Consider the following 15,111-nt stretch of genomic DNA (forward strand, 5'->3'; position numbering starts at 1 on the left):
CGTTCAACAATTCAGCGCACTTTGCACAAAGAGAAGCTGTATGGGAGAGTGATGCGACGAAAGCCTTTTCTGCAAGCACGCCACAAACAGAGTCGCTGAGGTCTGCAAAAGCACATTTGGACAAGCCAGCTTCATTTTGGAATAAGGTCCTGTGGACTGATGAAACAAAGATTGAGTTGTTTGGTCATAAAAAAGGCGTTATGCATGGCGGCAAAAAAACACAGCGTTCCAAGAAAAACACTTGCTACCCACTGTGAAGTTTGGTGGAGGTTCCATCATGCTTTGGGGTGTGTGGCCAATGCTGGTACTGGGAATATTGTTAAAGTTGAGGGTCGCATGGATTCCACTCAATATCAACAAATTCTTGAGACTAATGTTCAAGAATCAGTTATGAAGTTGAAGCTATGCCGGGGATGGATATTTCAGCAAGACAATGATCCAAAACACCGCTCCAAATCTACTCAGGCATTCATGCAGAGGAACAATTACAATGTTCTGGAACGGCCATCCGATCCCCACACCTGAATATTATTGAACATCTGAGGGATGATTTGAAGTGGGCTGTCCATGCTCGGCGAACATCAAACTTAACTGAACTGGAATTGTTTTAGTGCACATTTTCTTTTAGTCCAATAAACCTCATTTCAATATTGAAATGTTACTGTGTCCATAAGTTATTGGTTATATCAAACTAAAATAGTTCTTGCAAACATCCAAATATTTAGAGACGAAAATAATTTAGATTAATAGGGATGCCCAAACTTCTTCATATGACTGTATATTGCTCTCAGCCATGTCTCTTTATTACTAATTATTAGCGACTGTCAAACAAAATCTCTGATCAAAACTTAAATCCAAGCTGCAGTTAATATGATTTTATTTTCCTCAATATCATCAAAGATCCAGAACATCAGTGGATAACAGATATTTGTGTCCAAAAGCATTAAAACCAGATTAACAGGTTTAAACAAAGATGAGAGATAAAAACATTGAAGCTTAAAGTGATCAGTAAAAACTAACCTCCTCCATCATCACTGACTAAAGTCACCAGGTGAGCAACAGCTGATCTATAATCACTAATAACACCATGTGATCCAGCACTACATCTACAGTTAGGGCCAGAAATATTTGGACAGTGACACAGGTTTTGTTATTTTAACTGTTGACAAAAATATGTTCAGAAATACAATTTATATATAATATGGGCTGAAAGTGCACACTCCCAGCTGCAATATGAGAGTTTCCACATCCAAATCGGAGAAAGGGTTTAGGAATCATAGCTCTGTAATGCAGAGCCTCCTCTTTTTCAAGGGACCAAAAGTAATTGGACAATGGACTCCAAAGGCTGCAAGTAACTCAGAAGGCCTTTCCCTCATTAACCTGTAATCAAGTAAGTAGTTAAAATGTCTGGGGTTGTTTCCAGGTGTGTGGTTTTGCATTTGGAAACTGTTGCTGTGACCAGACAACATGCGGTCAAAGGAGCTCTCAATTGAGGTGAAGCAGAACATCCTGAGGCTGAAAAAAAGGAAAAAATCCATCAGAGAGATAGCAGACATGCTTGGAGTAGCAAAATCAACAGTCTGGTACATTCTGAGGAAAAAGGAATTGACTGGTGAGCTTGGGAACTCAAAAGGCCTGGGTGTCCACGGAAGACAACGGTGGTGGATGATCGCCGCATACTTTCTTTGGTGAAGAAGAACCCGTTCACAACATCAACTGAGGTCCAGAACACTCTCAGGGAAGTAGGTGTATCTGTCTCTAAGTCAACAGTAAAGAGAAGACTCCATGAAAGCAAATACAAAGGGTTCACATGTAGATGCAAACCATCAATTCCAAAAATAGACAGGCCAGAGTTAAATTTGCCCAAAAACACCTCAAGAAGCCAGCCCAGTTCTGGAAAAGTATTCTATGGACAGATGAGACAAAGATCAACCTGTACCAGAATGATGGGAAGAAAAAAGTTTGGAGAAGAAAGGGAACGGCACATGATCCAAGGCACACCACATCCTCTGTAAAACATGGTGGAGGCAACGTGATGGCATGGGCATGCATGGCTTTCAATGGCACTGGGTGACTTGTGTTTATTGATGACATAACAGCAGACAAGAGTAGCCGGATGAATTCTGAAGTGTACCGGGATATACTGTCAGCCCAGATTCAGCCAAATGCTGCAAAGTTGATCGGACGGCGCTTCACAGTACAGATGGATAATGACCCCAAGCATACAGCCAAAGCTACCCAGGAGTTCATGAGAGCAAAAAGGTGGAATATTCTGCAATGGCCAAGTCAATCACCAGATCTTAACCCAATTGAGCATGCATTTCACTTGCTCAAATCCAGACTTCAGACGGAAAGACCCACTAACAAGCAAGACCTGAAGGCTGCGGCTGTAAAGGCCTGGCAAAGCATTAAGAAGGAGGGAAACCCAGCGTTTGGTGATGTCCATGGGTTCCAGACTTAAGGCAGTGATTGCTTCCAAAGGATTCGCAACAAAATATTGAGAAAAAACTTTTTTGTTTGGGTTATGTTTATATGTCCAATTACTTTTGAGCTCCTAAAATGTGGAGTGTTTGTAAACAAATGTGTACAATTCCTACATTTTCTATCACATATTTTTGTTCAACCCTTTAAATTAAACGTTACAATCTGCACTTGAATTCTGTTGTAGAGGTTTCATTTCAAATCCAATGCGGTGGCATGCAGAGCCCAACTCACAAATATTGTGTTACTGTCCAAATATTTCTGGCCCTAACTGTATACACAACACCAATAATATCTGATTTATGATGTTATTAATCTTCATATTTTAACTTCCTGTCCATCAGCCAATCAGCTTCTTGTATTTCCTCAGTAGATCCATCAGTGGAAGCCCCGCCCAGCCCATGATGCTCCTGGTTTGTGAAGACAGAGAGACAAACTGAACTCTGATAGGAAACAGTTTTCAACTGATTTTCTCTCTCCAACCTCTTGGTTCCACATGGAGCTATATTTGGCCCCCTGCTGCTCTGAATACCATGTTATTGTGGTTCCAGTAGATGGGTTGGTTTCCCAGGTTCATTCAGAACCATGTGGAAGATTCTTATAGTTTTTAATTGGATGTAGTTTGCAAACTTACACAGCCAAAATTACCAGCAGTATTTATAATTTAACTGTAATAAATACAAGCCAGATACTGAATAGCATAATAAATTTTAATCTTCAACCTAAATGTTTCCCAGCAGACTGACTAAAGACATTTCTCCCTCTTCCTCCTCTATCAGACCTTCTCTGCTCCTGCAGCAGGTTCCATACCTGAGAGCTTCCAGTCTCCAGTGTGGATCCTTCAGTCCAGCCGACAGCAGCTTCACTCCTGAGTCTCCTGGATGATTGTAGCTCAGGTCCAACTCTTTCAGATGGGAGGGGTTGGAGGTCAGAGCTGAGGCCAGAGAAGCACAGCCTTCCTCTGAGACCAAACAGCCTGATAAGCTGCAGACACACAATTCATCACATGATGAGAAAATGAGAACATTGAGGTAGAGACCAAGATCTGAACTGGATATTTTAATGTGAGGAAAACACTTAAGAAACTGGAGATTCACCTGTTCATAAAATAAAATAGAAATAAAACTATTTCATTTTGTAGATAATAAAAAAATTAAAATGCGTCATTTGTAAAATTTATGAGAAAGTCTAACAACTGGTTGTAGAAAGAATCTGCAATTTTTCTTTGCACTCTGATGATGCAACAATCTGTCAAGTGTCCAGCGTTACACTAACAGTTAAAGCCTGATCTCCATCTTTCTACATTCCTCTCTTCTTGGTTCTTTCAGCCTGGAATAAATGAAAACCAGCTGAGTTTATGTGTCAAGACTTAGCATGATTAGCCTCATCACAGTCAGACATCTACTGATGTTATAATCTGATACTGAAATAAAATTTACATAATATCTTATAGCAGGTAATGGACAGAAATCTGGTTACATCAGGACTGAGAACATTTTACCTGAGAGTTTCCAGGTTGCAGTTTGGACTCTTCAGTCCAGCAGAGAGAAGCTTCACTCCTGAATCCTGCAGGTTGTTGTTACTCAGGTCCAGTTCTCTGAGACTGGAGGACTGGGAGCTGAGAACTGAGGACAGAGCTTCACAGCTTCTCTCTGAGAGGTTACAGCCACTCAGTCTGAGGAGACAGGGAGGAAAATCTGTTAATAATCCATCAAATGTTTTTGTTACTTTCCAGTCAACAATATTCTTCTTGGACTGATTGAAGAATAGGTCATATTTTTCTAAACTTTATGATATCTTTATTTTGAACTGGTTTATTCTATAGTTGGGACTCAAGACTTGAAGAACTGAACTACAAGGACACTGGCAAGAGAAATATTAAAATCTACAATAAACTGCATTAATTCAGTGACAGTTTCAATAGAAAGAAGTGAATTTCTGCTGCTTCAACATGTAACATCATGAATAGACACATATGAGAGTCTGTCTCTTTTACTCATCACCTTCTAGCAGCAGACTAGGAAACAATGTACTGATAAATAATCAGTAAATATCAGTAGATGGTTTGGTTTCCTAGGTACATTAAGCACAAGGTGAAAGAATCCTAATGTTTTAATGGGCTGCTGTTTGCAAAGTTGTACAGTCCAGTTAATCCCAAAGTTTGTTCTTTAAAATAAGTGCATATATTTCTGTTCTTAGACCTTCCTAACATGATATTTATGAATTAATTAGAGGTCAGTTGATTGATCAGCCACTGATCATAATCAGCAGATTTCTGTAAAAAAGTGTGATCACTGATCACTGATCACTGTCTCCTGTTGCTGATCACCTGTATCTCACTTCTCAGCCTACATGTGCAGCTCATCTCATCTTTCCTTCTCACTGCACAGCAACAAATCCTGTCATGAGGAACTATAACACTCTGATAGTAAATGGGGAAGTTTGTGTATTGCAGCGGAAAATTACCTCGGAGGTGAAGCATGTTAAAATGCATCATTACAATTAATCTAATATGGTATTTAAAAACATGTATTTGATGGAGTTTGACTACATTGAGGTTCAATGCAGGAACAAAATGACATCCTGAGCGACCAGACAGCAGGTAAAGCAGCTCAACTACCAACAGTCACCTGGATCAGCATCACGGTCAGAAAGATAAAATAAACTGATAAGTAATTCATGTCTTCAAGCTGGTGGTGAAAGACGCTGGTTCTCCTCTCGCTGTTGAACCTTCACTATTCATTACTGGTAGTTATATTTCACAGACATTTTGCTGCTAAACCTCCACCTGCAGTGAACTCACTGCTTAAAAGTCACAGCAGGTAATGTAAACAATGACAACAACAACAATTCACATATTAAAGCTGTCGCTATGCTAAAACATGAGACATAATTCATAAAAAATAAATAAAATAATGATAATCAATCTCCTCTCCCTCCTCCTTTGTTCTGCAGAATTACTCACCTATGTCAGAACCAGCCAATCAGAATCAGCCAATCAGAATCAGCCAATCAGAATCAGCATTAATCAACAAGCTGCTCTCAGGAAGTTTAGATTTAGTAACTCAGGATTGTTGATTTTGATGCAATCTGAAAGTGACTTTGAATGAATGTTTCCCTCTTTTACTGGACATTATTGAAATAATAAGTGTTATGAGATTTATTTAACTAATCTATAGTTTAGGGTACAGAGAACATGACTGTTAAATATTGCTCAACTGGTTGGTTTTTCAGTTGTACTTTAGACTGAGTAGCTGCTCTATTGTCTCTGAAAGTATGAGAAGCACAGCCTTCCTCTGAGACCAAACAGCCTGATAAACTACAGACACACAATTCATCACATGATGAGAAAATGACAACATGGAGGTAGAACCCAAGGTCTGAACTGGATATTTTCATGAGAGGAAAACTCTCAAGAAACTGGAGATTCACCTGTTAATAAGATTAAAAAGTAATAAAAATTTACTTCATTCTGTAGGTAATAAAAATCTGAATTTATCACTTGTAAAATTAATGATAAAGTCTAACAACTAGTTGGAGGAAGAATCTGCATTAATGCTTCTTTGTACTCTGATGATAAACAATCTGTCAAGTGTCCAGCGTTACACTAACAGTTAAAGCCTGATCTCCATCTTTCTACATTCCTCTCTTCTTGGTTCTTTCAGCCTGGAATAAATGAAAACCAGCTGAGTTTATATGTCAAGACGTAGCATGATTAGCCTCATCATAGTCAGACGTCTACTGATGTTATAATCTGATACTGAAATAAAATTTGCATAATATCCTATAGCAGGTAATGGACAGAAATCTGGTTTCACCAGAATTGAGAACATTTTACCTGAGAGTTTCCAGGTTGCAGTTTGGACTCTTCAGTCCAGCAGAGAGAAGCTTCACTCCTGAATCCTGCAGGTTGTTGTTACTCAGGTCCAGTTCTCTGAGACTGGAGGACTGGGAGCTGAGAACTGAGGACAGAGCTTCACAGCTTCTCTCTGAGAGGTTACAGCCACTCAGTCTGAGGAGACAGGGAGGAAAATGTTATTAAACAATTCCTCATAATTTATTTTTTTTCCTATCAAAAATATTTTTCAGAAAACTTTATTTTACTAGGGATGCTTAAAACAAATATTTTAGTAATTGAGTAATCTATCAATTATTCTTACAATTAATTTGGTAAAAAGAAATTATAAAATAAATCTTGGTAAATCTGGCATAACACCGGTGTTAATATTGCATGAAAATATCAGTCCAGTTTATTGATCATCTCTAACAGTTACTTTTGTTAGTTTATAAAATTAACTTGTAACAGTAATAGCTCACTTTCTAAGTTAACCTGAAGTAAGACAAAAATCTAAAATACTATTCAATTTAGACATTTTGAAGAGCCAATCCACCTATAAATAATCTGAAACATGAATCTATATTTACCACATCAATAGCAGATTTTTATGCACATAACTGCATTAACAATCTGTGTCCTTACTGAGCTTTGTTGGAGGCTTTAACCACTGGCAGCAGCCTCAGAAGAACCTCCTCTGAAGCAGAGTATTTCTTCAGGTCAAAAACATCCAGATCTTTTCCTGATGACACTAAGATGAAACCCAGAGCTGACCACTGAGCAGGAGACAGTTTATCTGTGGAGAGACTTCCTGAACTCAGAGACTGTTGGATCTCCTCCACTAGAGAACGATCATTCAGTTCATTCAGACAGTGGAACAGATTGATGCTTTTCTCTGCAGACACATTCTCATTGATCTTCTTCTTGATGTACTGAACTGTTTCCTGATTGGTCTGTGAGCTACTTCCTGTCTTTGTCAGCAGACCTTGTAGGAGTCTCTGATTGGTCTGCAGTGAAAGTCCCAGAAGAAAGCGGAGGAACAAGTCCAGGTGTCCATTTGGACTCTGTAAGGCCTGGTCAACAGCTCTCTGATGGAGAGACTTTAGTTTAGGTTTATTAAATGATGAAGATTTCTTAGATGTTTGTTTTTCTTTCATCAGGTTGACTGCAGAGTTGATGAAGGTCAGATGAACATGAAGAGCAGCCAGAAACTCCTGAACACTCAGATGGACGAAGCAGAACACCTTGTCCTGGTACAGACCTCTCTCCTCTTTAAAGATCTGTGTGAACACTCCTGAGTACACCGAGGCTGCTCTGATATCGATGCCACACTCTGTCAGGTCTGATTCATAGAAGATCAGGTTTCCTTTCTGCAGCTGATCAAAAGCCAGTTTTCCCAGAGACTCAATCATCTTCCTGCTCTCTGGACTCCAGTGTGGATCTGTTTCAGCTCCTCCATCATACTTGACCTTCTTCACTTTGGTCTGAACCACCAGGAAGTGGATGTACATCTCAGTCAGGGTTCTGGGCAGCTCTCCTCCCTCTCTGGTCTCCCACATCCTCCAGAACTGTAGCAGTGATCCAGCAGAAGACTGGGATGTGGCACATGATGTGGAGGCTTTGTGATGTCTTCATGTGGGAGATGATCCTGCTGGCCTGCTTCTTATCTCTGAATCTCTTCCTGAAGTACTCCTCCTTCTGAGGGTCATTGAACCCTCTGACCTCTGTCACCATGCCAAACAATGAGGAGGGATCTGATTGGCTGCTGCAGGTCGTGTGGTTATCCAGAGGAGAGCAGAGGGAAGCAGTTTCCCCCTGATGAGGTTTGTCAGCAGAACATCCACTGAGGTGGACTCTGTAGCATCAGTCTGGATTCCTTGTTTGGAAGTCCAGTGGAAGTCGACTCTCATCCAAGCCATCAAAGATGAACAGAACCTGGAAGTGTTCAAAGCTGCAGATTTCTTTGGTTTCACTAAAGAAATGATGAACAAGTTCCACCAAGCTGAACTTTTTCTCTTCCAGCACATTCAGCTCTCTGAACGTGAATGGAAATATGAACTGGATGTTCTGGTGGGCTTTGTCTTCAGCCCAGTCCAGAGTGAACTTCTGTGTTAGGACTGTTTTCCCAATGCCAGCCTCCCTTTGTCATCACTGTTCTGATTGGTTGATCTCTTCCAGTTGGGACTTTAAAGATGTCTTCTTGTCTGATTGTAGTTTCTGGTCTGTGTGGTTTCCTGGATGCTGTTTCAATCTGTCTGACCTCATGTTCATCATTGACCTCTCCAGTCCCTCCCTCTGTGATGTAGAGCTCTGTGTAGATCTGGTTCAGAAGGGTTGGACTTCCTGCTTTAGCAATTCCCTCAAACACAGACTGGAACTTCTTCTTCAGAACAGATTTAAGTTGATGTTGACAAACTGCAGCCAAATGTCCTAAATTAAGACAAAAATTGAAATTGGTAACTAAGCAAAATTATTTTCTAAAGATGATGTTAATAAACGTGATTTAATCTCTTGAATCAACAGCAAATGTGTAATTTATCCATCAAATTAAATCTTTGTAGAAATCCTCTTACTGCTCTGCAGATGGTCAGCCAGCTTTTCCTTCTTCATCCTCCTCAGGAAGTTCAGTGTGATCTTCATCACTGCCTCTCTGCTGCTCCTCCTCTGCTCTTCATCATCACCTTCCAACACCTCATCATCTCTCTGACTCTCTGAATGTTCTGGGTAATCTGGACTCAGAACTTTCTGGATCTTCTTCAGTTCTTTCTTCACAAAAGTGACAATGTTGTCCTCCAGCAGCTGGAACAGAATAATAGACGAAGGAAACATCAGAGTGAAATCATGGAGCCAAACACCTGATGGATGTTGGACATTCTGACAGTCCTCTGGTCTACAAAGTGCAGCATGAAGGAGACTTTGAACAGAACTCATGGAAAAGTATTTGTTGTTTATATACAGACCATAAATATGGAGTCCAGCTGTGTTTGATGCTGGACAGATGGACCCCTGGGGACATCTGACCTCTGCTGGTCCACTCTGTGGAGGAACCAGGAACAATTAGAAAGTCATGAAATATTCGTCCCGCAGTTAACAAATTAAATCATCAAAAGTTTCACAATAAAAGCCCTTGAAGCAGAAAAATTGATTAGAAAGAGAAGATGAAATACACAGATGAAGTAAAAAAATAAAAAAAGTAACACCAGAATAATCCAGTAGACATTTTAAAAAGTTGATTTTTAAACTTGGACTTCAAACAGTCCAAACTGTCAGCAGATCTGATGCTGGTGGAGACAGTTTCCCAGAGCTTGGGAACAGTGGAAGTGAAGGCTCTGTCCACACAGGTCTTCAGGACAGTGTGGGACATCCATCAGGTTCTGATGACTAGATCTGAGGTGATGTGGACATGGAGGAGGTCTGAAATATGTGGGTGTGTCCATGTGGGATCCTCTCCTGGATGTTATAGAGAGGATTTTAAAATGGATCCTGTAGATCCTTGGAAGCCAGTGAGCTCACATTGTATCTGTCCACACAGAGACAATCAGAAGGTAAAGGTCCATGAAGTGATATCTGGATGTGAGCAGTGAACCAGGTGATCTAAGTAGTTGTAAAGATTTAATGTTCCTGCTGATCCCATTAAGAACCAGCAGAACCTCTGATGGTCCACATCAGCTCTGTTTGGTTGAGTTCCAGCAGATCTCACCAACCACATCATGAAGCTTTCCTTCCCTGCTGAAACTGCTCTCACAATGCACACAGGAACCAAGTCCTGATGGACCAGAATGGCTTTACCAGGTATTTCCCAGTGGAAATGTGATCCACTGTTAGTCTGACATGGAGCCAGGAAGCAAACAGAACATCATCATCAACATCCAGAGATAAAGATATGAAGGTGTTTTCATGAGAACAGAGCAGCTGATTTCTGTAGATAATGGATCAAACCTCTGGAAATATAACTGGAAACATCTGAGTTCTCACTGGTTCAGTTTCCAGAGTTACAGCAATTAGATACAGCTCACCTCTCTGATGATGGAGATCTAGGAGATTTAAAGGTAATGAACAGATCCTTTGACCTGTCGCTCCTAAAGGACACACAGCTGCGTTCTGGTTCTCGTTCTGGTTTTATTCGCTTATCCTGATAGAAAAACATCTACTATAAATCTTTTGTGGAGGTTTAATTTAAAGATCATTTTTATTTTGACTCCTTGTAAAATAAAGAAATTTGAGACACAACAGAACTTCATCAACTTCATGTTCTAATTGATTCCCATCAGAACCGGTCCAATCCTCCAACATGTTCCTGATCATTGATCCTCCTGAATAATGTCCAGCCTTCTTTAAAGAGCAGAAATATCTGTTTCTAAGATATTGGGTGATGTTTGAAATCAGAATCACAAAATACATGTTAATATTTTTCTTTCAACATTAATCATTCTTCAGATTTAGACAACAATATTAATATCAACCTAGACATTAAACTCACTTCTGCCTTTTTGTTTGTGTGATAAAATAATATTTGTGTAAATTAATGTGACTGTTTCATTTGGAAAAATTAAGTTGATGCAAAACAGAATAAAATGCAGTTAAATGTGTGGTTCAAAGGTCATGTCAACATTATAGTTTATGTCCTGATTGAGGATTTTCTTGTTCTTTATATTTTATATTTTAGAGGTTAAAGCAGAAAAGTGAGTTTATTCTGGTTGGATATTTTGTTTCCTGTTATTCATCAGCAGTAATGTTTTAGTTCTGGTTGCCTCTAGGGAGGATTATCACTACATGAATGATTGTTTATTTGATATCAGGGAAACATCTGGAAATCAGATGAGATTTCTAGACCTATGTTAACTAGATGGACCTGGAAAAGCTATGGATAGAGACTGTGGATCTAAATGGACCTGATTAATACTCCAAACATCTTTTATTAATTTACCAACAATAGTTGGACTTCATTGCAGCCATTGGTAGCCAGTATGAAACTGGGTTTAGTAAGTAATAGTTAAGCATTGATCCATTGCTGTTTTGTTAAGACGTGCTGAGCAGCTAATTTTATACCTGTTGATTGCATGTAAAGTTAATCCCAGAGATCTTCTTTGTTGTTCAAATTTATTCCAGTCAGATGAACCATTTGTGAACAAAATCCAATTAATCCAGTTACATGACAACAGTGTTAACAATGACTCTGCCACAGCAGTCAATAACTTGTATGCCTTTCAAGGTTCAACACCTTTCAGCTCTTGGTTCATATACTGGAGGCCATTGTCCCATCTAGTTACCAAAAACCCAAAATACACATATTTGGTTCTTATAGAGACCAATAAAGTCCATGATACAAAGTTCCTAAGTTGACTATTGGACCATGTAAGCATGGAGACATCAATGTCATCGATGTGACATATTAAAAGAAAAATAACCTGAAATTCAGTCCAATGTTTTCATGACAACAGAACCCAACAGAACCTATCATCACATGGCCACAATAACAGATATAAACAGAAGTTACAGCAGTTAGAAACAGCTCACCTCTCTGATGGTGGAGATCCAGGAGATTTAAAGAGAATGATTGCATCCTTTGACATGTCGCTCTTAAAGGACACACTGCTGGGTTCTGGTTCTGGTTCTGGTTTGAGTCTCTGATGGATCCTGACAGAAACATGATGATTAAAACTTAATCAGCAAAGAGGAGCAGCAGCAGCTTCATCACCACGTCTGTTCTGTCCTGATATAGTGAACTCTGTGTGAAAAGGGCTGTGGACAGTTAGAGATGGTGACCTCACCTCTGACCTTTGCTCTGGCTCTCATCTTCCCCACACAGAGTGGTTTTAGAGGGAGGGACTCCCTCCTCTCTGTCCTCACCCTGATCCATGCTGCTGAATCCACATCAGCTCACACACACTTTCTAGCTTCACCTGCAGAGGAAAACACATCATTCATCTGCACATCAACTCTGATCATCCTTTACATCATTAGTGCTGGAAAAAATCAGCTGCTCCTCCTCTGATTGGCTCTTCTTCTCTGCTTCATATCAGTGTCAGGTGAATGCAGTCAGACAGCAGAGAGGCAGAGGAAGCTGCCATCAGCTGCTGCACTTCTACTATCAGTCCACTAGATGGAGACATGGAGCAACATTTACATTCACTGATTCAATATGAGCAGGAAGTATTTCGGTTAATTATTAAACTCTACAAGTGGATTAAATGTGCCACTAACAATGAACTATTTAGTAATTTGACTGAATTGAACACATTTTACTGTAACAGCATTTATTTCTGAAAGGAAGCAGGACAAACTTGTGTCTGAATTTAATGGTGTCAGACATATAGAAAAAAGTTTGATAGAAGGAAATAAAAATCATAAAATAAATTTGTTGAGAGAAGAAAAAAAACACACGTTCATCGCATTTGATTCTAGTTCATCAATAATCCTGTAGATTAACCTTCAAGCAGCAGAGATTAAAGGTTGATGTGGAATTAGAGGTGAACATTTTCTCCAAACTTCTGAGAGAAAAATAAGAAACAGATGTTAATATTCTTGAAGACAATGTTTGAGTAGAAAACAAAGCAAACTTACAGTTTGTTCAAATGATCTAAGGAGTTGTACAAGAATATGTGATCAACAAACTGAGACCCAACGAACCAGACTGTTACCAAACCTTAACAGGTGAGTTTAATCAGAAACTCTTCTGAGTAGAAATGAGGCCAAACTGGTTTGACTGGTTTGACTGAGAACTGTCAGATAAAAGTTTATCTGTTGACGTCTGAAGACATAAAATCTACTCATAACTCTCAGTTTGAACACAAATGTTCTGCTGCTGTTATTCTGCTGATTCAGGTTCTGTTCAGCTCCAATGGATCCAGAATCTGTTTTAACTTGGAACCAACTGGACTCTTCATTGGTGGATAAACTACAACCTGAATGACATCTGATTATTAAACAGATGAAGGGTTTTAACTATCCAAATATTTTTTAAAAAGTGACCAGAACCAGAACCAGTTCTGCTGTTCATTGACCAGCACATGAATAAAAGATCATTTGTTCCTCAGCAGATCTTAAATGAATTCAAAACAACAGCAGTAAAGATTGTATTGAGTTATTTTAATTGACCTTGAACCAAAAGACTGAGTGAAAAACTAAGTCCATCCTTTCTGCTTCCACTACAGGTCAAAGGTCAGCATCTGCTGATCTGATAGAAATATCAACTTTCTCAACTTTTCTCCAAAAAGCAATTATTATCGGGTTTGTGGAATTATGGCAAACAAAAAGAAAATCTAAGAAACAAGAACAAGGGTTGGCAGCTTGTTGGATGTTTGGAGGAGAGAAGCTGAAAGTTCAACCTCCAGGTTTTACAGCTGGATTCTGATCTCAGCAGCAGAAACAACGACACACATGAAACCAGTGACTCCTGGAAAATGGGATTTTGGATCTGAGCAGGTCTGCAGATTCCACTGCAAATCAAGGTAGAAACTTTACACTGATGATGTAAAATCTGATCATCTTTACATCATTAGAGCTGGAAAAGATCAGCTGCTCCTCCTCTGATTGCCTCTTCTCTGCTTCATATCAGTGTCAGGTGAATGCAGTCAGACAGCAGAGAGGCAGAGGAAGCTGCCATCAGCTGCTGCACTTCTACTATCAGTCCACTAGATGGAGAAATGGAGCAACATTTACATTCATTAATTCAAGCTGAACAGAAAGTGTTTTAGATAATAAATTATTAAAATCTAAAAGTGGATTATCTGCTCCATCAAAGTTCAACTATTTAATAGTTTGACTGAATTAAACACATATTAAGAAAAATATTTTACTTTTAAACTTGTTTGTTTAACTTTAATGATGAAGACTAGAATTTGACTCCAGGAAATAAAAACATAAAACAATCTGTTCAGAGAAGAACATTCAGCTCTTCATCAAGAGCTGTTGGATTTCAGATTGTCAGTAATGTAATAATCCCTTAGATTAACCTTCAAACAGCAGATATTAAACTTTGAGTTCTAGTCACTGGTTTTCTGTTCTCTAAACATCAGAGAGAAAAATAAGAAACAGTAAAATTCCTGAAGTCAAAGTTCAAGTAAAAATCAAATAAAACTTACAGTTTGTTCAAATGATCCAAACAGCTGAAGAAGAATTTATGAACAACAATCAGAGACCCAACAGAACAGCAGTAGAACCAAACTGGTACCACATCTGAACAGGTGAGTTTAAACTGAAAGTCTTAAGAGGAGAAATGAACCCGAACTGGTTTAACTGGTCAGACTGGGAGTCAGAGGAAAGTTTACCTGCTGACGACTGAAGACATGAATTCTTCTCATAACTCCCAGTTTCAACACAAACACTTTGCTCCTCTTATTTTGCTGATCCAGGTTCTCTTCAGCTCTAATGGAACCAGAACCAGTTTAAACTTGGAACCAACTGGACTCTTCAATGGTGGGAAATTTATCTCCCTCTGGTGGTGAAACTACAACCTGCATGATGTTTGATTATTAAACCCAGAAGCAGCATTTTTAAATGATCCAAATATGTCAGTGATGGTAAAAATAGATCAGAACCAGAACCAGTTCTAATGTTTCAATGATCAGGATGTGAATAACAGATCATCTGTTCCTCTGCAGCTTTTGAAATGAGCTCAATGCAACAGCAGTAAACATGATATTCAATCATAATTTATTTAAATGAATCAGAACCAAAGTTCTGAAGCACTGAGAGAAAAAACTAAGTCCATCCTTTCTGCTTCCACAGCAGGTCAAAGGTCATCAGCTTCAAGAAGCTGCTGGTCAGATGGAAATCTAACTATTTTTATCCCT

The 15,111-nt window shown here is 39.2% G+C and overlaps 1 long non-coding RNA gene across 1 annotated transcript; it reads right to left on the reverse strand.

Moving 5' to 3' along the window:
- Positions 1-11,880: 11,880 nt before the first annotated feature.
- LOC129379640 (uncharacterized) lies at positions 11,881-14,501 on the reverse strand. Its single transcript, XR_008608212.1, has 3 exons — positions 14,401-14,501; positions 12,088-12,219; positions 11,881-11,953 (listed from the first exon to the last, which is right to left on the reverse strand). It is a non-coding gene; the product is annotated as an uncharacterized LOC129379640 (long non-coding RNA).
- Between the last annotated feature and the right edge of the window lie 610 nt (positions 14,502-15,111).

The sequence above is a fragment of the Poeciliopsis prolifica genome, unplaced genomic scaffold (assembly GCF_027474105.1).
Source record: "Poeciliopsis prolifica strain line A6 unplaced genomic scaffold, Auburn_PproV2 SCAFFOLD059, whole genome shotgun sequence".
NCBI lineage: Eukaryota > Metazoa > Chordata > Actinopteri > Cyprinodontiformes > Poeciliidae > Poeciliopsis > Poeciliopsis prolifica.